General features: G+C 43.6%; 1 protein-coding gene and 1 long non-coding RNA gene across 21 annotated transcripts in view; one reads left to right on the plus strand and one right to left on the minus strand.

The window, feature by feature from the left end:
- The window catches only part of PTPRT (protein tyrosine phosphatase receptor type T), an 852,204-nt gene that overhangs the window by 571,761 nt on the left and 253,715 nt on the right, over nucleotides 1-26,728 (plus strand). The window lies entirely within an intron of this gene.
- The window catches only part of LOC137541533 (uncharacterized), a 62,856-nt gene that overhangs the window by 2,290 nt on the left and 33,838 nt on the right, over nucleotides 1-26,728 (minus strand). For 6 of the 9 annotated variants that reach the window (XR_011025199.1, XR_011025196.1, XR_011025194.1 and 3 more), the window contains 2 exons: nucleotides 14,875-15,024; nucleotides 1,157-1,201 (listed from right to left, as the gene is read on the minus strand). This is a non-coding gene — a long non-coding RNA (uncharacterized lncRNA). Of the gene's footprint in view, nucleotides 1-1,156; nucleotides 1,202-14,634; nucleotides 15,025-26,728 lie in introns of all 9 variants that reach the window. The other 3 variants (XR_011025198.1, XR_011025197.1, XR_011025195.1) reach the window with 3 other exon arrangements.

The following is a 26,728-nucleotide window of genomic DNA, read 5'->3' on the forward strand; positions in this document are numbered from 1 at the left end:
GGTGCACTCTTTGTTGTTGTCCTATTGCCTGTATTGCTATATATTATGCTTTTTGTGTCCTGGCCCCTCTCTTGTGTTCTGCCCCTGTCACTGTTTGATGTGCAATGTAATGTAGCTACACACTATGCTGTCCTTTGCTGTTTACCATTCATTCCGTTTCCTCTTCATATTCGTTCTTGTTACGTAACAAATACCCTTATCTTTTTCTCTATTCAGACTCTTTTTCTATTTTCTGTACCTGTATTATTAGTTTACATTCTGCGGTCTTTAACTGAATACGGAGTTCAGGGACATTTCTGACCTATTTGTTGCACCAGGCAAGGCAACATATAACCCCCCTACACACACCCACCTACCACCCCCCCCCCCCCCCCCCCCCCACCCTGCAGGAACTACCGTAGCATCAGCCAAGGATTACACTATGGGGAAACCAGAACGAATGAGCTAATATCGGTGCACCGCTTTGGGCGCCACCAATAGTCCGTAATGAAAATTAGGGCTATAGCAGCGCTCAGAGACTAATTTGGGCGTGATAGCTGGAGCTCAAATCAGAAAAAAAGGCAATTCGGCCATCAGCAATAGCCTGTGCGCAAGTAACGTATTCCCCCCAAGTTGGGACAACTCAGAGGGAGAATAGCATTAACGCCACCCAGGAGGAATTTGTCTGCAGCACAGTCTTTGGGTTTCACCCTGCACTGAAATCTGGCTGAGGCCATTTCAGATATACCCAACCAGAATGCTGTAATACATTAAAGTGGACTCTGAAAAGATTGAATACATTATGGGGACCCCCTGGAATATACTGTGCTCTGAATTGCAGACTGCCTGAAACAGAATTGCATGAATGCAGAGGGTGCTTTATTTTGCCCTGTACACTAAAGGGCATTCCACTCCTTTGCCTAGAAGGTCTGTGGCCAGAAACACAACAGCTCAAAGCTCTCCCTCTATCATCACTGGTATTTCCATCTGCCTGCATATAGAAGAAGATCCTGACTATCCACCTGAAATATTCCATACTCCCTTGTCTTAAAATTGCCACCACTTTGCATGTGCAAATCAAGTGTAAACTAGCCCATTCATCAACATCAGTTCTCAATTTAATTAAATTTTCCTCTACAGGAAAATGCACACGGAAACAAACAAGTGTGAATCCTACCTCAGTTAGATAAACAAGGTCATTCTTCCTCAACGGTCTGTGAATCTGTGCAAAACATGAAAAAATTGAGGAAAGATATACAGCTGTATATAAAAAAAAATGTAAAAAAAAACATTCTTGGGGAATTTCATTCAATTTATGGATGTGTGGTTGGTTTAGCAGAGAAAGATAATACCAAACTGATCACCACACCATCAATATAATGATTATGGGAAAGTGTACACCTAAGACCAGCATTTCTTAACCTTTTTACCCTGAAGGAACCCTGCAAGTGATTTTTGGTTCTCAAGGAACCGCTGAATTTATTTTGCAGGTGGTTATTTGTCATTACCCCCTATTACAGTGCCCTTCATTATAATGTTTCCTTATTCTAGTTCTTTTTATTAATGTGCTCATTATTATTCTGAATGTATTGCTTCTTTTTACAGTCTACGTATTATAGTGTGCTCCCTATCATACTTCCCCCAACCGCCATGATGGGGGAAAAATGCCAAGGAACCCCTTCAGATTACTCAATGAACTCTTGGGGTACCAGGGAGATGAGAAAGCCTGCCTTAGAATGTTCAAACAACAACGACTATTATATTGATCCTTTAGGTACACTGCAACTTCTATATCCAATCCCACGTGACGAAGTCAGTTTTCAAAGGTGACTTGATACATCCAATCATAGTTTTGTGTGACAGTACAAAACTGACCCTTCCTCAAGCATAATGAAAAAAAATATAGGATGGTGGCCTGCTAGGCAGGAAGCGAATATCAAACCGGGAATAGTTATGCAAATATTAATAGTTGAAGTGCCTGGTTGAAGGTGTGTACTGTGTCCAGAATGTCTGAGTCTGGATGTACACTTGGCAGTGTGTGAAAGGTCGCGTTTTCTGTCATGTGCTTTTTTGCGTTTTTATTGCGTTTTATGTTTGTTTTCTGTGTGTTTGCGTTTTCTTCCCACACATGCCTTTTTGTGTGTTTTGTATGTGTTTTTATATGCGTTTTATGCAAATCACTAGGAAGTCAACAGGAAGCAGAAATACATCAGAAAACAGTTTTTTGTTTCTTTTTACAAAAACGCATGCAAAATGCATACAAAACACAATACATTGCGTCACCATTGACTTTCATTATGTGTGTTTTTTATGTGTTTTTGAAAATATACAACAAAACCAGCATATTAAAAAGCGTATTAAAAAACGCATACACATGCGTATTTTAATGCGTCCCATTCACTTAACATTATACGCATTAACTCTGCGTTTTACGCAACGCTAGCGTTTGTGCTTAGTGTGTTCCCAGCCTAAAGCAACATGATAAAGCTGCATTATTTGTCTGTTGTTGACTGATAGCTAGCTGAAGGCCTCTTTCCCTGTTTCGGGAGGTTGTTCTACTTTGATATAGATTTTTTTCCCACCTCTACTGGGGTCTGTTTTCCTTCCTGGCCCAAAATATGTCCCTCCCCATTCTCAAAAGACTGTTCTTTCTCCATTGGGTCTAGGTCGACTGCAGAGACTTGTTGTGCAGTATTTGCCCTCCTATGGGTGATTTACTAAGGGGTTGCTTGGTCTCCCAAATGTGCAAGCCTTTTCACTACTCAGTATAATGGAATGCAAACACCAAATATCTTTGCTTTGAGTTCAGGCAATGGAGCCTTAGTATCAGTTTCAATTTAACCTCCATATTTGGTGTCTCGGTAAAGACAAACTGTTACCTCTACCACAAACTGTGTTACCTCTCCCACAAACTGTGCTACCTTCCCCACACATACACTTTGCGGAGATAGGAGGGAGACGGGGAAAGTAAGATGTGCCATACCGTGGAAAATAAAAAAAAGCATGAGTCAAAAATTACAAAACAGGAGAGACTGTAATGCTGGATAACACTGCAGATGTCCCTCGAAAGCTAGAATTTATCACAGGTACACTGGGCTACTAGAATATACTGTAGTGTGGACTGCAGACAGCTTTTCCTGGAAGGCCTATGCCCAGAAACTGCCCTGCGTAGGATGTACAAGTTTCTAGCATGGTGCTTTGCTTGGTTTGTAGACTTTACCCAAAGAAAGCTTCCACTTCAAACTACCTTATGGGTTGCTTTTGGGTACTATTAATCTAGCAAGACAATGTGGCATTCCATGAAACAGTACTATGATACTTACCTAACACTTCAGTGCCCACTCTCGTTACGTCCACTCGCTCTTGGTGCTTTTGGTACATATGCCCGGGGGGTGGTAGCTATATTGGAGGGATAATCTAGCTACCTGTACTATAGTCTATGAGGCTGCCTATAGTGGGGCGGGTGGGGGCTAGTCTGGCTACCTCTAAGAAAAAAACAGACAAGATAGCATATAGTGCATGAGTAGGTATAAATCATATAAGTATACAGTACAAATGTACAGTGTTTGGCTAAGAGAACAACTTGTGGCTATATAGAGTGACCATATTTTTGTGGGTCCAACCTGGGACGGGGAGGGGGGCGTGGGGGGGGGGGGGGCGGCGCGCGTGTGCGCCGCGTCAAAAAGTGGGGAGGACTGAGCGCGCAGCGGCGAAGACTGGGGGGGGGGTTGCGCCGCGCCGAAAAATGGGCATGGCCATGACATTGTATGGGCGGAGCTAACGTAATGATGTAACAGCGAGGCATAAGAAAGCAGTGTTTACGCCATGATGTGGACAAACGAGACTTTGCATCATGGGTGTGCAGAAACTGTGTGATGCTAATAGTATACCGTAACCACAAAGCAGCAAACATAGCCATCTATGACCATTAAATAATAAATGTAGTAACAGTTACCCCGAACACCAGAAAATAAACGCAATAGGCAACATGTCAGCACAAAATAACCGCAATGCGGGCAACATGTCAGTACAAAATAAACGCAATGCGGGCAACATGTCGGTACAAAATAAACGCAATGCGGGCAAACATTTCACCAGAAAAGAAACGCACTGCGGGCAAACATTTCGCTAGAAAAGAAACGCACTGCGGGCAAACATTTCGCTAGAAAAGAAACAATGCGGGCAAACATTTCACCAGAAAAGAAACGCACTGCGGGCAAACATTTCGCTAGAAAAGAAACAATGCGGGCAAACATTTCACCAGAAAAGAAACGCAATGCGGGCAAACATTTCGCTAGAAAAGAAACGCACTGCGGGCAAACATTTCGCTAGAAAAGAAACGCACTGCGGGCAAACATTTCGCTAGAAAAGAAACAATGCGGGCAAACATTTCACCAGAAAAGAAACGCAATGCGGGCAAACATTTCGCTAGAAAAGAAACAATGCGGGCAAACATTTCGTTAGAAAAGAAACAATGCAGGCAAACATTTCCCCAGAAAAGAAACGCAATGCGGGCAAACATTTCACCAGAAAAGAAACAATGCGGGCAAACATTTCGCTAGAAAAGAAACAATGCGGGCAAACATTTCACCAGAAAAGAAACAATGCGGGCAAACATTTCGCTAGAAAAGAAACAATGCGGGCAAACATTTCACCAGAAAAGAAACGCAATGCGTGCAAACATTTCGCTAGAAAAGAAACAATGCGGGCAAACATTTCACCAGAAAAGAAACAATGCGGGCAAACATTTCGCTAGAAAAGAAACAATGCGGGCAAACATTTCGCTAGAAAAGAAACGCAATGCGGGCAAACATTTCGCTAGGAAAGAAACAATGCGGGCAAACATTTCACCAGAAAATAAACAATGCGGGCAAACATTTCGCTAGAAAAGAAACAATGCGGGCAAACATTTCGCTAGAAAAGAAACGCAATGCGGGCAAACATTTCGCTAGAAAAGAAACAATGCGGGCAAACATTTCACCTGGAAAAGAAACCTAATGCGGGCAAACATTTCACCTGGAAAAGAAAGCATTTACTCACCTGGCAGAAGTGTCCGGCCTCTGGCGCGCTGCTCCGTCCCGGGACCGTCTTGTTCCTCCTGCTCTTCTCTCCCGCGCTGACAGGGCTACGGCAAGATGGCGCCCGAAGCCCTGTACTGGAGACACAAATAGGTCTCCAGTACAGGGCTTCGGCAGCCATCTTGCCGTAGCCCTGCTCACCTGCCGGTGTCGGAAACAGACACCGGAAGAGGAGGCTGGAGCGGGGCTGCAGGCAATGAACTGGCACGGCGTCTATAGACGCCACTGCCAGTTCATTGAGGAGAGAGTGGCCAGAGTCCCGAGGCCGGGACGTCCCGCTGCTGAAAGCGGGACGTTTCCCGGGACCTCATTAAGCCTGGGACAGCGGACCCCGAATCCGGGACGTGTCCCGGGCAATCCGGGACGTCTGGTCACTCTAGGCTATAGCACATGCCAAAGTATTCTGTGTGTGCACAGTGCATATGTGTACAAGGTATGGGTGTGTGTGTGTTTGTACAACATATGGGTAAGTGTACAGTGTTTATGTGCACCATATACAAGTATACCATGCATATACTTCTCCTCTTGTGCTACATTTTTACCATTCCCTAATATTAACCATTCTAAAAGAATGCCTAACATTAACCTCTAACCCTAGTGCCCTGTAAAATTGATATCCAGTGCTCCGGTAATATAGCTGAGCACTGGCATCTGAAAATTGGCCAAAGACCTTCTGTTTGTATGAAAAAAATGAATCTTGAATTAATAATTTTGAGGTGCCAGTGTTGCAGCTCTGTACTGGACCTTCCTGCTAAATAAAGATCTCTCCATGAGCGTGCAGGTTCACATTGGTCAAACATGTATGTGGGAGGGGAGTAGAGGAAACCTCTTTGGGGCCAGTTTTTTTTTAAAAGGTAGGAGGGTTGAAGATTATTGTAATTGGCCGGGAAAATCCATCATAACCAATTGATTTCCTCACCCCAAGGCAAGGTTGTAAAGGGGAATGTCTGGCAGAGATATGAGCATTTATTTAAAAACTATTTCAAATACCAGGCTTGGGCAAAGAGCGTCTGCTGTCTCGGGATACCTCTGCTCTTTTCTTGCCCTGTTGTCGTGTTGTGCGTCTCTCTTCTCTCTCTTTTTCCTTACCCCACCATCACTTGTGCTATATTCTGTCCCTGCAATTGTTCCTTTTTCAAGCTCTGAATATTTAAAGATGCGCCTTGCAGTCTCGCTTGTATTTATACTCCTTGTCAATGTATGCAAACCCAGTGTACCAATTTACACTTCACGCTTATTGAAGGGGGAGCGGTGCTACTTTTGCAGAGCTACACTCTGTCACTATGCAATGCAGAGCACCCAGCACTCGGCTGCTCCTATCCACAGAGGCCAGAAAAACCGGGGCGAGAGACAGCTTAATATTTTATATGAAGCTGTCAGCGGCCATTTACGGATAGGTGTATATATTTATATGTAGGCATGTATTAATATGTATGCGGATGTATTGGTATGTACATATTTTAGGCGTGCATCTACTTACATCTTTATTAAAAAGACTTGTATGCATGTGATGTGCGTGAACACTTTGTCAAAGGGCCCTGAATAGTTAAAGGCCTGCAGATTCTGTTCTGCGCTCCCCGTACACCTCCTGGATGTGTGCTGCAGGAGAGGGAGGTGTTGGGGCTGGATCCCCCGCAGGTAAAATGAGGTGTATTTATTGTAATGAAGAGAGTGCAGGGCTGTCTTTCTGCAGAGAGCCGATGCACCATGCCGTTTCCAACACAATGACTTCTCCCCAGGAATCCTCTCTCTCGCGCGGCCCCCCCATCCTGCTCAGTGATTGGGACTAAGATTTCCACATAATTACTTAGCGGTCTTACAAAAAATAGAAAAAAATTCTTTGCTACATTAACCCATTCAAAATGAAAGAAAACAAGCATGCATTGAAATGGTGCAGTTAATGTCAACTTTATGTATCGATTACATAGGTCTAACCTGTGTGGTTATAACCCTGCAATTACTCTATTGCTTTTCTTCCTGCTAGATTGAGTATAATAAGTCCTAGCTAATGATTCGCTTAGACATTATTTTATCCTGCTGAAATAAATATGAAGTGGTAAATCCGATGGTGGTGGCTTTTGAAAATCGGAGCTTTGTTTTTGGTGCATCTATGATGTCACAGCAGTTTTCAGTATAGACTTTGTCAGTGATAGCAGTAGTCTTTGGCACTGACAACATGTATACTCATATATATGCATGTGATGGGGAGAGGGAAGAGGCGCCCAGGTGAGACGAAACCATTAAAATAAATAAAATCAATAAGATGAGTAAGATAAGTGTAGGCTTTCCATCAAATGATGATCACCTTTAATGGTAAAAAAAAAAAAAACGGTTTACTGCACTTCAGACAACACATTTCGTAGGACTAAGTCCACTTCATCAGGTCAAATACATTGTCTAAAAAGATAACACGAGTAATGCCCAGAGCTCAATAACCACCAGATCCATGCCTATGCCCAATTTATGTTTGTATAAATTGCATAGTTAACATTTATATAATAACATAGTATGGAAAGATGATCCAAGAGCAAATAGGTACCCATCTCTGGCCAGGTAACTGGACTCTGTCACAGTGACGCCGTTGCAGGTCTCAGCAGGGACACCACCCCCTGCTAAACACTTTACACTGTAGCAAGAAGGAGACGGCACACAAATGGTGGAGCAATCATGCAATATTGAGTATGTCCTAGAGCAGGGGTCTCAAACTCGCGGCCCGCGGGCCATTTGCGGCCCTCGATACAATATTTTGTGGCCCTCGCCGGCAAAAGCTTCCTTATAGTTCGCTTCAGTGCTCCCAAGTAATCCGCCGCATCCCCGCCGCTAAACGAGGGCTGCAGAGCCCCCAAATTGCCCGGGGGCAATCCGCCGGCATTTCCTGGAAGGGGCAGAGCTTTCAGCTTCAGCTCTGCCCCTCCTGATGTCGATCGCCGCATGGATCGCCGCCTCTCCCCGCCCCTCTCTGTGAAGGAAGAGTAAGAGGGGCGGGCAGAGGCGGCGATGTGCCGCGATTGTGAAATTCCTTATGCGGCCCAGCCTCATCCTGACCTTGCCTCCTGCGGCCCCCCAGGTACATTGAGTTTGAGACCACTGTCCTAGAGGCAGGGGCACCGCCAGCATACAGACGAGGCACGCCCCTGCTTGGGGCCTCACACTGCGGGGGGGCCTCGCTCTGCTGCTGGCGGCGGGCAGCAGGCACCAGGCGGAGCGGCGGGGAGAGAGAAGTTTCCTCTTACCTTCCTCAATCCTGACAGCTTCTATCTACTTCCTGTCACGCCGTCTGTCGCTATGGTAACAGCACCCCCTGTGATGACATGCTGTTATGCTAGCTCTTACCAATGCGATGCGCGCCGAGGCTGAAGATAGAAGCTCTGTGCAGGATCCAGGCAGGTAAGTGGAAACTTCTTTCTCCCCGCTCCTCCCGCTGCTGCGCACACCAATCTACTGGGGGTGTATACCAATCTAACCTATACTGAGGGCATATACCTATCTAATCTATAGTGGGGGCATATACCTATCTAACCTATACTGGGGGCATATACCAATCTAACCTATACTGGGGGCATATACCTATCTAACCTATACTGGGGGCATATACCTATCTAACCTATACTGGGGGCATATACCTATCTAACCTATACTGGGGGCATATACCTATCTAGCCTATACTGGAGGCATATACCTATCTAATCTATACTGGGGGCACCTACAAATATAACCTATACTGGGGGCATATACCTATCTAACCTATACTGGGGGCATATACCTATCTAACCTATACTGGGGGCATATACCTAGCTAATCTATACTGGGGGCATATACCTATCTAACCTATACTGGGGGCATATAACAATCTAACCTATACAGGGGGCATATACCTATCTAATCTATTCTGGGGGCATCTACCAATCTAACCTATACTGGGGCCATATACCTATCTAACCTCTACTGGGGGCATATACCAATCTAACCTATACTGGGGGCATAGACCTATCTAACCTATACTGGAGGCACCTACAAATATAACCTATACTGGGGGCATATACCTATCTAACCTCTACTGGGGGCATATACCAATCTAACCTATACTGGGGGCATTGACCTATCTAACCTATACTGGGGGCATAGACCTATCTAACCTTTAATGAGGGGTACCTACCTATCTAACCTATACTGGGGGCATATACCTATCTAATCGATAGTGGGGGCATATACCTATCTAACCTATACTGGGGGCATAGACCCATAGCCGGCCTTTGACCTGAGCGACCGAAGCGGTCGCTCAGGGCGCCGGCTTCCAAGGGGGCGCCTATAGCTGGTTGCCTATACTGAGGGCACCTACACCTGATTTCCTATACTTGGGGCACCTATAGCTGGCTACCTATACTGGAGGCACCTACGCTTCGCTACCTATGGGGGGGGGATGGAGACCTTCAACTGACTTCCTATACTGGGGGGAACCTATGCTTGGCAACCTATGTTGAGGGAACCTACACATGAGATCCTATACTGGGAGCACCTATACCTGGCTACCTACCCATACTGAGTCTGAGGGCGTTGGGGGCCGCACTGCGGCCGTAACGCGTGGTGCAAATTGTCAGTGCTGTGCTATCATTCGAAATGGGGGGGCAGCAAACTGTCCCACTGATTGTTTTTATTAATATTCCTGAAAGGTTCTAGCCTTCATTTTTAAGTGTATTCAGGATAATGCACTCTTTGTATCCATTCATGGTTATTAATAGTATTTTTTCTATTATATATGTGTGACGTGTCACAGAGATCTGAAAATTTGTGTCACAACGTCAAAAAGGTTGGGAACCACTGTCCTAGGAGATATCTCAGGAGAAAAGGTGAATTGCATATGGGCCTGTGTGTGCGTGCACGCGGGAAGAGGATGAAGGGGGGGGCACACGAAAATCAAGTTTCGCTCAGGGCGCTGTGAAACCTAAGGCCGGCCCTGCATAGACCTATCTAACCTATACTGGAGGCATATACCTATCTAACCTATAATGAGGGGTACCTACCTATCTAACCTATACTGGGGGCATATACCTATCTAACCTATACTGGGGGCATATACCTATCTAATCTATACTGTGGGCATATACCTATCTAACCTATACTGAGGGGTACATACCTATCTAACTTATACTGCGTGCACCTATCTATCTAATCTATACTGCAGGCACCTGCCTACCTATCTAACCTATACTGGGGGCACCTACCTATCTATACTGGGGGCAACTATACTAGCTAACCTATACTGGAGGAACCTATCTATCTAACCTATACTGGGGGCAACTATGCTGGCTACCTATATTGGAGGCACCTACCTATCTAACATATATGGGGGCACTTATCTATCTAACCTATACTGGGGCAAATATACTGGCTACCTATATTGGAGGAACCTACCTATCTAACCTATATGGGGGCACCAACCTATTTAACCTATATGGGGGCACCTACCTATCTAACTTATACTGGGGGCAACTATATGGGCTACCTATACTGGGGAGGACCTATAGCTGGCTACCTATACTGCGGGCACCTATACCTATCTCCATGTTGGGGGTGCATTTTACACCCTAGCCCTGGGTGTAATTTAGCCTAGAAACTGCTTGTATTTGGCTCCACCCACATCATGCTTTGGTCGCGCCCATTTCTCGCCACGGCACGTGCCTATTGAGGCTTCCCTTACTAATTTCAAAACCCTGGTTGCAGAACGCGGCCCCCCACCACATCAGGCCCGTCCATGCATGCGCAGTAGCACGGAGTCCTCAGCATGTGCGGTTGGTCCCGTACATCTAATGCACGTCCATGAATCGGGACGAGCAGCTGCGCGGGCCCGATATGATTAGCGGCAATGCATTGTTGCTACTTGCTAATCTCCGGGGAGGAGGGGCACTCTCAGCGACAGGGGACCTTAGAATAGAGAGGGAAACCTCGATCCTGAGGCTTCCCTCACTTTAGGTAATTATCAAATTTTGTACCCAAGCTTCAGCACATGTACACTTTAACCCTCTTGGCTGGCGGTAACCCTGCGCTGAGCTCGGGCTGAGATTCACAGGCCTAAAGAGGTAAGACCGAGCTCAGCGCGGGCTGGCCCCAAACCACCGCGCGCTGCCCCGCCACGCTAGTTAGCGTGACCCAGGCTGCTCCCCCATGGTTGACGGGATCCCCCTCACCCATACTGTATGTGTATATATATAGAGAGAGAGAGAGAGAGAGAGAGAGAGAGAGAGAGAGAGAGAGAGAGAGTTTAGCTTGTCTAATTCCGCCTCATTTGTCTCTAATTACAAGTTGCAATTTGATTTTTCACCATGTCACCTGACTGCCATGGATAAGCTCATTTGAAAGCACAGGATGTTAACAATATAGCCATTTGGTCTCCAACTGCTTCTGAGCGAAGTGCTTCAGCCTTACTGTTACTGATTTTTGCCTGGATTTTGACTACTCTCTGCAGTTTCACAATTTTTTTATTTATTTATTTTATTTATTCATACATTTAATTAATTCAACAATTTTGTGTTCCAGTCTTTTATTTATATGTAGAATGTCTACCAGGCTTTTAATCTGACATATTTTTGTGAGTTATGACTTAAGAATTCTTAAAAAAATGTACCGCTTTTGACTCATAATTCCAGACAGAAATGCACCGCCATGGAGGTTAAAGAGGAACTTTAGCCCAGGATTGAACTTCATTCTAATCAGTATCCGATACCTCCTTTCCCACGAGACATCTTTTTTTTTTTTTTTTTTTTTTTTTTAGAATAGATCATCAAGGACAATTGTATGGCTGATATTGTAGTGAAACCCCTCCCCCATAGTGTGATGCCATGGCCAAGGTTCCTCTTTGTGAAGCTTGTTGCATTGTGGGAAATAATGACTGTTTCCAACTGCTAAGCAAGCAGTAACTTCCTGTGTATGTGTGTGTGTGTGTATATACAGTGGTGTGAAAAACTATTTGCCCCCTTCCTGATTTCTTATTCTTTTGCATGTTTGTCACACTTAAATGTTTCTGCTCATCAAAAACCGTTAACCATTAGTTAAAGATAACATAATTGAACACAAAATGCAGTTTTAAATGATGGTTTTTATTATTTAGTGAGAAAAAAAACTCAAAACCTACATGGCCCTGTCTGAAAAAGAAATTGCCCCCTGAACCTAATCCACCCTTAGCAGCAATAAATGCAATAAAGCGTTTGCGATAACTTGCAACAAGTCTTTTACAGCGCTCTGGAGGAGTTTTGGCCCACTCATCTTTGCAGAATTGTTGTAATTCAGCTTTATTTGAGGGTTTTCTAGCATGAACTGCCTTTTTAAGGTCATGCCACAACATCTCAATAGGATTCAGGTCAGGACTTTGACTAGGCCACTCCAAAGTCTTCATTTAGTTTTTCTTCAGCCATTCAGAGGTGGATTTGCTGGTGTCTTTTGGGTCATTGTCCTGCTGCAGCACCCAAGATCGCTTCAGCTTGAGTTGACGAACAGATGGCCAGACATTCTCCTTCAGGATTTTTTGGTAGACAGTAGAATTCATGGTTCCATCTATCACAGCAAGCCTTCTAGGTCCTGAAGCAACAAAAAAAACCCAGACCATCACACTACCACCACCATATTTTACTGTTGGTATGATGTTCTTTTGCTGAAATGCTGTGTTACTTCTACGACAGATTTAACAGGACACGCACTTTCCAAAAAGTTCAACTTTTGTCTCGGCGTTCCACGAGGTATTTTCCCACAAGTCTTGGCAATCATTGAGCTGTTTTTTTAGCAACAGTGAGACAAGCCTTAATGTTCTTTTTGCTTAAAAGTGGTTTGTGCCTTGGATATCTGCCATGCAGGCCGTTTTCGCCCAGTCTCTTTCTTATGGTGAAGTTGTAAACACTGACCTTAATTGAGGCAAGTGAGGCCTGCAGTTCTTTAGATGTTGTCCTGGGGCCTTTTGTGGCCTCTCGGATGAGTTTTCTCTGCGCTCTTGGGGTAATTTTGGTCGGCCAGCCACTCCTGGGAAGGTTCATCACTGTTCCATGTTTTTGCCATTTGTGGATAATGGCTCTCACTGTGGTTCGCTGGAGTCCCAAAGCTTTAGAAATGGCTTTATAACCTTTACCAGACTGATAGATCTCAGTTACAGTACTTTTGTTCTAATTTGTTCCTGAATTTCTTTGGATCTTGGCATGATGTCTAGCTTTTGAGGTGCTTTTGGTCTACTTCTCTGTGTCAGATAGCTCCTATTTAAGTGATTTCTTGATTGAAACAGGTGTTGCAGTAATCAGGCCTTGGGGGGACTACAGAAATTGAATTCAGGTGTGATAAAACACAGTTAAGTTATTTTTTAACAAGGGGGGGCAATCACTTTTTCACACAGGGCCATGTAGGTTTTGAGTTTTTTTTCCTCACTAAATAATAAAAACCATCATTTAAAACTGCATTTTGTGTTCAATTATGTTATCTTTGACTAATAGTTAACGGTGTTTGATGAGCAGAAACATTTAAGTGTGACAAACATGCAAAAGAATAAGAAATCAGGAAGGGGCAAATAGTTTTTCACACCACTGTATGTGTATATGTGTATATATATAGATAGATAGATAGATAGATAGATAGATAGATAGATAGATAAGATGACCAGCAGGCTCACAATGTATAAAACAACATGAACGAATTAGACAGCGCATATCAATAATTTCTTGATTCATCTTGCCTAGAAGGATTTGCCTACCACTACTGTTCGGAGACGAGACATAATGCTATTACTCTTTTCCCGGGCCTGTGCAAGCATAAAAAGTATTAGTAGTTACACTGATCCAGTGCTAAACACCTAAACTTGCCCTTCTCTTGAATTGGTTAAAGTTGTGAAATTGGGAACAGTGGGGTTAAACGAGCTCTATTCTTCCCCATTGTAGGCCATGGTGTCCTCCACTTTAAAACTGGTGAATGCTATTTGGCAGTCTCTATCACAATCAGACTGTTTGCCACTTTATAGACATGGTGATCAGACATTTTGATTGTGGATTCCTGGCGACGCTGGCAATCATATAAAAGTGGCAATCAGACTGAAAAGTGGCAATGGTTTTCAGCTGATCGCCACTTTCATAAATCTAACAATCTGAAAAGTGCAGCTATTTCCTCAGAAATAACATAACTTTTCTGTTGAACAGCCTTTTTGCCCTGTTTAAAAATAGGACCCTTAATATGCATTCTATATATCAAATTACCACCAGGCACAAATGTAAGCATACTCAATGACGTAATGCATACAAAGATGAAAAAAAAGAACTTGTATAAAAAAAAAAAACCGTTGCACAACATGTCCTCAACTGACCACATTCTAACAATACAGGTTTATAAACTGCTAGTATTTTGGTATATTATTTGCTAGGCAAAGAAATGCTACATGTCCGCAAAAACAACATGGAATGCTATTAGGCATTTAAACAGGATATTTGATGCTGTGAAACAACATACTTGAAAGTACTTGAAGATAGAAGCTGGATATGTTCAAGTGGTGAAGCAAGATCCAATCAAACATTAAGTTATGCAATGCAATGAAAATGTAAATAGCAAACCAGACCTGCCAAAAACAGTTTGGTGATCTTGAGGACACATCCAGTATAAGTCTTAGAGCTTGACTACTGCTTTTATAAAGGTTTCTCTGAAATGTCACTGGTTCCACTGCATACCATATGTAAAAGTGGAAATGGCCAGCAGGGCTACATCAGTCGAGCACTGAGATTCAATGTAAGACTCTGGATTTCATTTCTCTTCAGTCAAGATAAACAAAGACTACCGTAAATGCAGGCTAAAAGGATACCGGAGGACATCGACTTCAGTCAAACTGACGAGTCCCAAAGCAAGCTGAAAGACAATTTTGTAGCAACTCTACAAGGGTGCAATTCTGCAGTCAAAATAAGAACTTTTCGGCTAAGCAGTGGATCAAGATGGCAATTCTGGAGGAAGAATCCTAAAGAAAACAATCAACATAAAAAGAAAAAATATATTACACATTAGTTGTACTACATTTTTTCATACTTGCAAGGGGGTAAGGGGTTTTAAAGACGTCTGACAAGTAACCAGTTCCTGGTTACTGTACCTAAGTACGGAAGGGTAGACAAATACTTCTTCTGTATTTGTAGCAGTTGCCTATTCTAGCAATGACTAGGTACCTTTGTCTTCTTTTAGCTGACTTATTGAGGCATCTCCAACACTTTCTTCTCATAGTTTCATTGTACGTTATACCTTTTTATTTTCACTTACCTTTTCTTATATATTTTTTGTTTGCAGAATGTCACCCTGCTGTTTGTACTTGTCACTTCCCTGACACAAGCTGACTAGACCAGCCAGCATCGACATGTAAATGAGAATTTCCCATTAAGGCTTATTTGAACTGAGCCCACTGAGGGATTTTCTGGATGACGTGGATGCTTTGGCAGAAAGTTTAAAATATATCCGTTCCCCTTTTATGATAAACTAGTGTGGGATCATAAATCACCCTATTTATATATGTGAGGGTTGCTATGGTCAACCTCACCCCCTTTTATGAAGTAACTATATAACATTAGAAGTCCCCCATACTATTAACCTTGTCTACTTTTTTAGAGCTCTGAGATATCAAATAAAATAAAACAACCGCTGTCCTATCCAGGACAGGTCTCACCTGGAAGATGTTGGCTGTTGGTGTATCAGCCAAAGATCGCATGTGTCCCCTTTAAGGCAGCCGGGTACCAGGCTCTCTGGGTGGCCTCTAAGGATAGACCTGGACCTGTCCTGGTTAGGACAGCCATTGTTTTATATTATTTGATCTCACAGAGTGCTCTTGTTTGTTTCTTTTAGTCTGTTTAAGTGGATCCTTGAGCTGCCTGAACTCCATTTGAATTGCCTGCTCGCACCTTGGGGAATCATCCCATTCCCCATACTGATTGTTTATCTACCTTTTAAAGCACACATAGTTGAGTAAGAGTCCCAGTAGCTATAAGCTGATGATCAGTGGCGGATCTAGAGGGGTGCAGGCATGGCTAGTGCCATGGGCGCCAGCACACCATGGGCGCCATGCCTGCCCCCATGCTGCCTGCCACCTACGCATCCTTGCCGCTCTTTCCACTATCACTATGCCTCCGGTCCCCCCAGTGGCGGATCTAGAGGGGTGCAGGCATGGCTAGTGCCATGGGCGCCAGCACACCATGGGCGCCATGCCTGCCCCCATGCTGCCTGCCACCTACGCATCCTTGCCGCTCTTTCCACTATCACTATGCCTCCGGTCCCCCGCGCCCCCCCCCCCCCCTCGTTCCTTTCCATGGGGGATATGCTATTCGCCACTTTCGCATCTTGTGCTTCCCAGCCCTCCCTCCCATCCATGCTAGATCCCTCCGGTCTCCCGCGCCCCCACCCGCCGGCTCTCTGTCCCTGCTTTCAGACTTTAGTTTAGCGGCAAGAGGCGAGACAGAGAGGGCGCACTCCATACACCCGTCGCGTCACATGCGGAAGTGACGTCATCAACTACTTCCTGCATTTGAAGCGCACCGGGCGGGAAGTGTGCGCCCTCTCTGTCTCGCCTCTTGCTACTAAACTAAAGTCTGACTGACAGCAGGGACAGAGAGCCGGCGGGCGGGGGCGCGGAAGACCGGAGGCATCTACCATGGGAGGGAGGCACAAGATGCGGAGGTGGCGAAAATCTAACTCCGGTCCAGGAACAGAGAGCCGGGAATGTGGTAGAGGTGAGCACTTCATCCCTCCTCCTTTTGCAAGTCTCAGGGCCTCTTTACTTCTTTCTGCTATATGTCACCACAAGGCCTCTTTACTGCATTCTGCTATATGTCAATACAGGGCCTCTTTACTGCATTCTGCTATATGTCACCACAGGACCTCTTTACTGCATTCTGCTATATGTCACTACAGGACCTCTTTACTGCATTCTGCTATATGTCACCACAGGACCTCTTTACTGCATTCTGCTATATGTCACCACAGGACCTCTTTACTGCATTCTGCTATATGTCACCACAGGACCTCTTTACTGCACTCTGCTATATGTCACCACAGGACATCTTTACTGCATTCTACTATATGTCACTACAGGACCTCTTTACTGCATTCTACTATATGTCACTACAGGGCCTCTTTACTGCATTCTACTATATGTCACTACAGGGCCTCTTTACTGCATTCTGCTATATGTCACCACAGGACCTCTTTACTGCATTCTGCTATATGTCACTACAGGGCCCTTTTTACTGCTTTCTGCTATATGTCACTACAGGGCCCTTTTTACTGCTTTCTGCTATATGTCACTACAGGGCCTCTTTACTGCACTCTGCTACATGTCACTACAGGGCCTCTTTACTGCATTCTCCTATATGTCACTACAGGGCCCTTTTTACTGCTTTTTGCTATATGTCACTACAGGGCCTCTTTACTGCACTCTGCTACATGTCACTACAGGGCCTCTTTACTGCATTCTCCTATATGTCACTACAGGGCCTATTTACTGCATTCTGCTACATGTCACTACAGGGCCTCTTTACTGCATTCTGCTATATGTCACTACAGGGCCCTTTTTACTGCTTTCTGCTATATGTCACTACAGGGCCCTTTTTACTGCTTTCTGCTATATGTCACTACAGGGCCTCTTTACTGCACTCTGCTACATGTCACTACAGGGCCTCTTTACTGCATTCTCCTATATGTCACTACAGGGCCTCTTTACTGCATTCTGCTATATGTCACTACAGGGCCCTTTTTACTGCTTTCTGCTATATGTCACTACAGGGCATCTTTACTACATTCTGCTATATGTCACTACAGGGCCTCTTTACTGCACTCTGCTACATGTCACTACAGGGTCTCTTTACTGCACTCTGCTATATGTCACTACAGGGCCTCTTTACTGCATTCTGCTATATGTCACTACAGGGCCTCTTTACTGCACTCTGCTACATGTCACTACAGGGCCTCTTTACTGCATTCTGCTATATGTCACTACAGGGCCTCTTTACTGCATTCTGCTATATGTCACTACAGGGCCTCTTTACTGCATTCTGCTATATGTCACTACAGGGCCTATTTACTGCATTCTGCTATATGTCACTACAGGGCCTTTTTTACTGCACTCTGCTATATGTCACCACAGGGCCTCTTTACTGCATTCTGCTATTTGTCACCACAGGGTCTCTTTACTGCACTCTGCTACATGTCACTATAGGGCCTCTTTACAGCATTCTGCTATATGTCACTACAGGGCCTCTTTACTGCATTCTGCTATATGTCACTACAGGGCCTCTTTACTGCACTCTGTTACATGTCACTACAGGGCCTCTTGCTATCATTGTAATTTGCTTATGTGATTCCATCCACACTTTTGGTGGTATAATAACAATGTATAATATTACAGAATCACGTTTTATTATTCTGCTCAATATAGGCTGGTTTTCTTTACATCACAGGAGGCTGATTTCTGGGACTCTTGTATGAAGCAATGTTTGGCATTAGTGAAGTGATGATGTTACAGTAGCAGGATATCCAGAATTAGATGCTGTTAGACTCTGTTGTCTCATCTAATTTACCATCACAGGGATATCATTTAGTTGTGATTTATCATCGGAATCATTTGTCCTCTGCAATGCATTTGCTAATTCTGTTACAGGGGTGCAGGTATACCTTGTGTGGGGAGGAGGGGATCGGGCTGGCTGTGCAAGAGGAGCTTACAATCTAACTTTTGCCGCACTTGGCTACCTAATTATTTGATCTTGATGCCCCTGACTGTAATGCTTATTGTGAGGCACCTGGTTACTGAATTATTGCATCTGGAGGTGTGTAACTTCTTAATAAAAACTACTAATTAAAAATGTAATTGGAGGCAGTGACTACTTGATTATCTGGAGGCATGTGACTACTTGGGGGGGGGCGCAATCTCAATGTTTGCCATGGGCGCTATATTGCCTAGATACGCCTCTGCTGATGATCTTTGCAGCCATTTATGCAGTCTGACAAATTCTCTCTTTCATCCTAAGGTGAACTATTTAGAAAAACATACATCGACTGCTTTGCCTGCTGTTGTGGCAGTACTGTGCTGCTCTCTTCAGCTGAGTGTGTATCTGACTGAAACCTATTTAGAGGGTCAGATGAAGTAAAATCACTTTCTTGTTTTATCATGAGTATTGCCTGTTTCCTTAAAGGATTTCCTGCTTATCAAAAGGAGTGGAGAGAGTTAAAAGGTGGTCAGCTGTGTTCAGTTGAGGAGGCTGCCAAGAGTGTCAGAGGGACCTGAGTTGAGTCCAAGTATCCTGCTAAAAGTTTACTACTGGGGAGTCTGAACCCTTTTGTCCATCCATTATCCTGCTAAGGTCTGTGATTTTATAGGGGCTTTTAATGTCTGATGTGCTGAAAAGAAAGTGGATTATGGAGGCCTACCAGCTTATTAATAGGACTTCTGGGATTTGTTGTTCATCTTATGTGAGAATCAATGGTGACTAGTGTGTTGTGTTACCATTGTGTGTAGCATGTGCCCAGTAAACACCTTGCTGTCAGGTTCAGCTTTATCTGCTGCTGTGTGTCGGCTGTCTCAGTCCAGATACATTGAAACCATCAAATCTCATGAAGCCCATAACTGTGGCTAGGAATCCCCGTGTGACTTTCTGAAGTGATATTGTGGGTTGCACAGGTGCCTTCACCAACCCATAAGCACTCTCACAGCCTGTTAAGTGAATCCACAACTTGAATCTTATACCAGCCATTAACACCACATATCTTGGCACTGATAACATAGACTAAAGCAGTGGGCAGCAGCAGGCTGAGCCACACCAATCTGACAGATCATCCTGAGTGCTTATATATAAAAGGTAGATTACTGATAATACAGTTAGAATGCAGGCGTAAGGATTGCAGCATTTTAAGATAACCTTTAGCAGAAATCTCCTTTCCCGCATGAAATCTTGACCTTTTCTCTAATAGTCCATCACGGACCACTATGTGTCTGATATTGAGGTGAAACCCCTCCCATAGTGTGATGTCATTGTCATGGCCATGACAATCTCCTGCCCGTGAACCTGGTCGCCTTGTGCCAAGCATGCACTATATATCCAACCTTCTAGCCTATCACATTGTCAGTGGGTGTGTTTATAGATAGGGGCAGTTGGTGCTGTCTGTTTTTTATATGTCTTTAAGTTTAATTATCTCATCCTTCTTATTAGCTCATGATTTTCCTGCCCTTATCTAACTGAACTCATGATTTATCTCTCCTGATTTGACTTAACTCATAATGTATCTCCCTTTAGCTGTTTGCCTCATGAATAATCTCTCCTTATTTGTTTGTCTCATGAATTAGCTCTCCTTACAGGTAAGGTGAAAATAAATACGCTTAGTGAATCAACCACCTTATGTCAAAACTATTGACAAAAGTTGTGTTTGAAGAGAGTTCATTCAACAGTATTGGAATTTCTCATTGGTTGTATTCCAGGCTTCAGTTACCCTGCCAGAAATATACCCTCTGTGAAGATCTTCTCTGCACTGCACAGAGCTAGTACTTTGCAGAAGGGGATCTTTGCAGTTTTAGATGGTACATGAAATTAGACATTCACCCCTTCCTCTGACTATTATTGCTGCTGTAGATGCATTTAACTCACATTCATAGTTCAGAGAGCTATAGATTGAAACACCTGATGCATGTACAACTGTCCATTTGTCCTGCTTTCTTGGTATTGCGAGCTCCATTAGCCAGTCATTGACCCCTATGGAACAGTGCAATCAGGCATTCATTGTCATCCCTGAGTAAAAGCCATTAGGAGCAGGTCCGGCTGGCTGCAGTCCAGTGTTGACTGTAAATTATGTAAGAATACAGTATATCAGCCACACATCTTATAGATTGTGCAGTGATCCCTATGTGTGCTGTGTTAAATGGCTGTTATTTGTATCATTTGTGAAACGTTAAAGAGGGATTGATTTACTAAGGTGACAATAGTGGAGAACTCTAAAGACCCCAAGTGGTCCAGCAAAACTGGGAGTTTTTTTTGTTACTGATTGTCTTGGGTTAGAAAACAGTCATATCAGATCCTTCATTTATTAAAGGTAAACGCTCGCTGTGGGTGCTTCATGGGAATACAATTATGTTCCATGGAAAAGTGGGCTCTAAACTTCAAGCCCTGGTTCAGCCTCTCATGCTAATGCATATGATCGTTTAAAAAGTTCCTCTAGCCCAGTTTTCTGTGTGATGGAGGTATAAACAGAGGAAAAGGAATGGTTTATTAATCCCTCTATCAAAGCACACATAGAGGTGATCAGTGGCGTAGCTAAGGAGCTTTGCGCCCCGATGCAAGTTTTACAATGCCCCCCCCCCCCCCCCCCCAAGCACTCTATACATAACAATTGATACGGTGCACCAAAACCTGCCAATGGCAACTACAGTGTCAGAGGTGAAAAAAGGGGATGGGGAACAGTTTGATTACCATCATTCAAAGTATCTATAGAAGTGGTTATTATGAGCACAGGACCAATAGAGAGCTAAAACTGTAGTTGAGGGAGGGTCCTTCGGGGCCCCTCTGGCCCAAGGGCCCCGATGCGGTTGCAACCTCTGCAACCCCTATTGCTATGCCCCTGGAGGTGATCATTACCCCTGTAGCACTAATAAACAGTTAATGCAGAGACTGGAGGAAGGTCCATGTGTTGCCCAAAGTCCAGGGCTTCTATTGCTACATACGTTCCCACTAGCCGATAAAGTGCCATTTCTGCATCAGAGAAACTGAAATGTTCACGGATCCTTTATTTATAGGATCTGTGCACACTTGTCAGTCTGCAAAGGATCGGTTTGATCTGTAAGCAGAACTCAAATCTGGAACCTGCACAATACTTCCCAGAATGGCAACAAAGCGGATGCCGACAGAATCAGTGCAAACCTATGAGAGAGGACAGTGCCTATTCTCGCTTACTCACCTGTCTTCTGTCATCTCAGGTCCTCCCCTGCTGCTGCCACTGTTGCTCAGCTCCACTACATGAGAAACTCATCAGTATATGGATTGGAGACCCGGCGCAAGCATCAGACTCCGATTTGATTGGGAAAGACCAATGTAAATCCTGCTTAGCACAGTGAGAATTCTCATTGATCCACTTCTCATCAGTGAACCAATGAGAATTCTCCCTGGAGAGGGAGGATTCCTATTGGTCTTTTCAAAAACAATGTGAGCCTGATGCTTCTGCCGCTATTCCGATCTATATACAGGCATCTGTCCCATGCAGTGGAGGCAATCGATGAGGCCAGCAGCAACAGAGGGCCAGAATGGCAGAGGGTACCAAGAATGGTGGTGATGACAGCGAAGCGGATGCACAACGGTGAGTAGTGGGAACATGACAATGGACACATTATGGGATGCAGCGTATCTGCTCAGGATACGCTGTGAACTCACCATTGTACATCCGGCGTAGTGGGAACTGAGCCTAATTCTAACATCAGTGGCAACAGCATAACTTCAATGCATGGGGCCCCCAGCAAAACTTTGATAGGGCTCCCCCTCAATGTTCACACCCCTTCCCTTCCCCTGATGACCTTTATGGCCGGGTGGCCCATCTTACAAGGGTCGTAAAACAACCATCAATATCTTTACACCCATAACAAGTCTGGCCACAAAAACACCTGATCTGGAGGATGGTGCCCTGTATAGGAGGAAGGTAAGGTTAATAATGAGAAGCCCCCAACAGCCCTGGGCCCCCCTGCGGTAGCTGTAGAAAAGTCTGCATTTGTTTTGTTTTTTGGCAAAGTAGCTGCTATCTCCATAATAGGAAGGAAAAAAAATGAATAGAGCTTCTTTCTGGAAGGCAGTTTAATTTATTTGGAATTGCTTCCCATTTTCTTGCTCAGATTTTTTTCTCCCCTCGCTTTCAGAGATAAATAAGTATGCAAATCACGACAGCTAAAAATTTGAATTTTGCTTGTGCTTTTTCAGGCCTGCTGCAGTACTCCAAAACCGCCATAAATATGCTAGGCTTAATTACCTTATCATTTAATTAGATGATGTGTAGTTTCTCCTGCACGGCTGCTATGTAATGATGTTTATTAAAAAGTCCCCAGCATCACACTACAAGGTGCAACCACTTCTCCTTAGCGACTTCAAATGTGAGTCTCATTATTTGGGAACTTGTGTTTAACCGGAAAATACCATAATTAAAGTTTAATTTGATATTAGGAATGCATGCAAAAAACAAACTCTGTACAGAATCAAAACAGAATTAAAGGAATGATCTACTTTTTAACTAAGTGAGAAACCTCAGGGCCACCATCCGCTTCTTCCTGGGCGCCATTGAAGCTAAACCTCAAATACCATCATTAGTTATGTTTGATACTAGATATTCATGCAAGTATAAATTAAATATAGAATTACAGGATTAATCTACTTTCATCGCACGGCCACCGTTAGCCTCATCTAAGCCCCATCTGAGCAAATCCGCAATGATCCCAGCCCCACTCCTATTATTGCATTTACAGCACTGCAACTGCGCTTCAGCCAGCAGCTTTGTGACTGCCCAGAGTGGCACCATAATAAAACACCCAGCAACACCTTTATATCCCCTCTAACTGCAAGCATCATTAAACCGTACCACAGCACCATTATAAATCCCTATCCAGCAGCGCCATAACACCTCCTCCACACCATAGTAAATTCCTTGCCGTAGCACCATTCTAAACCTCCAGTGCTTTAATGCAAGTATCTTATCTCATGAGTTATCTTATAAAAAAGATTAGATTTAAAGGAACGCGAGGTGAAAATAAACTGATGAGATACACTATTGTATCTATCCTCCTTCTCCTAAAAATGGCTTTTTTAGATATCCCACAGTTTTATTTTATATTTAAACCTATGTTTTTACTGTTTTCATAATCTCTGCTCAATGACACATTTACTGAAGTATGCCAGAGCTAACATTTATGAACTATTGACCATTTCTATATATTTAATAATAATCCTAACATTTGTATAGCGCTTTTCTCCTGTTGGACTCAAAGCACTCAAGAGCTGCATCCACATGGACGCACTCAAGGGGCCACCCTGCAGTGTTAGGAAGCCTTGCCCAAGGACTACTTACTAAATAGGTACTGACCCTAGCCAGGATTCGAACCCTGGTCTCCCATGTCAAAGGCGTTGCCCTTAACCAGTACATTGCCCAGCCACTCACATTTCCTGCTCTCATAAGCCATTTTCTGCCAGGAAAGTGTTTTATGGCTGTAATTAGTTATCAGTGAGGGTTTATGCTATAGTTTGACCCAGCCACTTGCATAGCTGATTTTCAGGCAGAGAGAGAACAAAAGGAACACAGCACAGTTATTTGTGTGCTTGGCACTGTACACTCACGTCTATCTCAAGTCACGTCACCTTGTTTGTCCTTTAAGAAAATAAGTAGGAAATAGAAGCATTTATGAAACAAGCATACACGTACGTCATGCATCTAACATTTTTGATGTTTTTGACATTGGGCTGTTCCTCTATCGCCATTGGTCGGCATTTTTGCTACTACTTGATGGGGATTGAAGCATCTAAGTAGGTGCAGTACCCCATCAGGTTCTCTCTGCAAGAGGAGTGATTTTCAGACATATTTTAAAGGGATTGGTCGGCAGCAGTGCGTCCTGGTCATTTCTGATTGGCTCCTTTGTGGAGTTACCACTATATAAGGCTGCTTTGATTGTTTGTATTCAGAGGGCATGTTGACTTGATAAAGAGAAGGGCTCCTCTCGAAACGTCGTCGCTACTTGCCCTATTTGCTATATCCTAATTCTTTAATAAAAGAGTTTAAATTATTGAAGATGGTGCTGGGTCTCTTCTCTTCGAATCCTTACTGCTGTTTCTGGGACAGAGGGACAATGACCATAGTACGTCGTTTTTGGATGGTTGGGTGCTGCCTAATACTCTTCTGCTATACCTTATAGCTTATACAGGCTGAGATCAGCTTTCCAATGATCCTAATAATTGTTGACGTTCCCTTCAGGCACAGAGTCTGGTGTATGCACAAAGTTTGGGCCTAGACCTGCAGAATACTTAAAAGGAAGATTTCAAAGCAAGACAAAGAAAAAACTGGCATACACCAAAATGTCATAAGTAGTGAACCTGTGTGTGTTCACTAGAGAATCTCATATACTTTTGAAGAAGTGTTCAAAAATCTATGCATACAAAAGAAAAAGATACAGAAAAAAAATTGATTATAAAAAGTTAACAATGTACACACAAAATATAAAATAGGTTTATTTAGGTACTAATTACATTATTTAGTCCACCAAACGTGTGGTATGAGTCACTGTCTCGGCATTAATGACATACAGAACCCGTCACCATGGTTACTACATCGCCATGGTTACTACATCCTGCCAGGAGCCGCAGCAGCGATCCTGCAGTGTGAACAGTAAACTTGCATGGCATCAGCCTTGCTATGTGGGGGGGGCACCTGACTTATAATAGTCTCCAAATAATCCATCCCCAAAGCTTCTGGTACCAGAAAGTGGTCTTTGTTCCAAACAGCTGATGGGCAGAGGTTATAGCAGGTCAATGATCTGTGCAGCACAAACCCACTCATGTAGAAGTTAACCACTTTCTTGACTACAGGGTATCCAGTTGAGTTATGTTGAACCGGAATCACCTGTATTTTTGCAGTAGGCTTAAAAGGACCCCAAAGCCCCATGCTAAACAGTTGTACTGTATATATGCATACATTCAGAATGTATTTTGGGCCCAGAGAAAGCCACTAGTGGAATATGAGTACAATAACCAATATTCCACTATTTAATTCCAATAGTAAAATATTGGTAAAAATGTATGATATTTTACTAATACCTAACTTAACCCTGTTCTCACATGAGCCCTTTCTCAACTGATGCTTAACCTTAACTGAACCTCCATTTGATGCCTAACCCTAACCCATCCCTCTGCTGCAAAATGCCTAACCGACTCCCACAACCAATGCCTAACCTTAACCGATTCTCTCACTGCAAAATGCCTAACCTTAACAGACCCCCAACTGATGCCTAACCCTAATTGATCAGACACTGAAAATGACTAACCCTAACTAATCAATGCCTTACCCTGACACTTTGAGATTACAATTATGATAAATCCAATTTAAAGGGGTCTGAATAAGTATTTTTCATTATTTAAATTCATACGGAAATGATTGATTAGAAAGCATTAATATAGAATTATGAAGTACTCCTACATAGCCATCCATTTTTACTTGAGATGAAGTTACCAGACAGGACTTTAAACCAAATCTTTCATAATGCAGCACAAAGTGAGTGGTGGTGGCATGACAGATATTAGATGAGGATTCTGAAGAAATCTTGTGTTCTATTCTATGGTGCAAAGTGCTTGAACAAGTACAAGATCAATTGCAGAAAGATAGCCATTAGAAATTTGGCATCAGCTTGGCCATATTAAAAACTGTCCACTTCATTCTGTTACTGGTGAAACCGCAGGCATGTTGAAAGTCCACCATAAGATTGTCTTTTTTTTTTTTTTACATTTTAAATCACCCCAGGTGTTCACATGTGGCACAAGATGCCATCAGGCAAAGTCCTTGGTTCTCAGATGATGGAACAGTACTTGTCCAGAGTTTGAGTAAATTCACAGAAAGCAATAGTTCCACTTATTTTAAAAGTTAAAGTCGATAAGAACTACAAAGTTAACCGAGGCCACACATTGCTT

This window comes from Hyperolius riggenbachi, chromosome 12 (assembly GCF_040937935.1).
Source record: "Hyperolius riggenbachi isolate aHypRig1 chromosome 12, aHypRig1.pri, whole genome shotgun sequence".
In the NCBI taxonomy this organism is placed as follows: Eukaryota; Metazoa; Chordata; class Amphibia; order Anura; family Hyperoliidae; genus Hyperolius; species Hyperolius riggenbachi.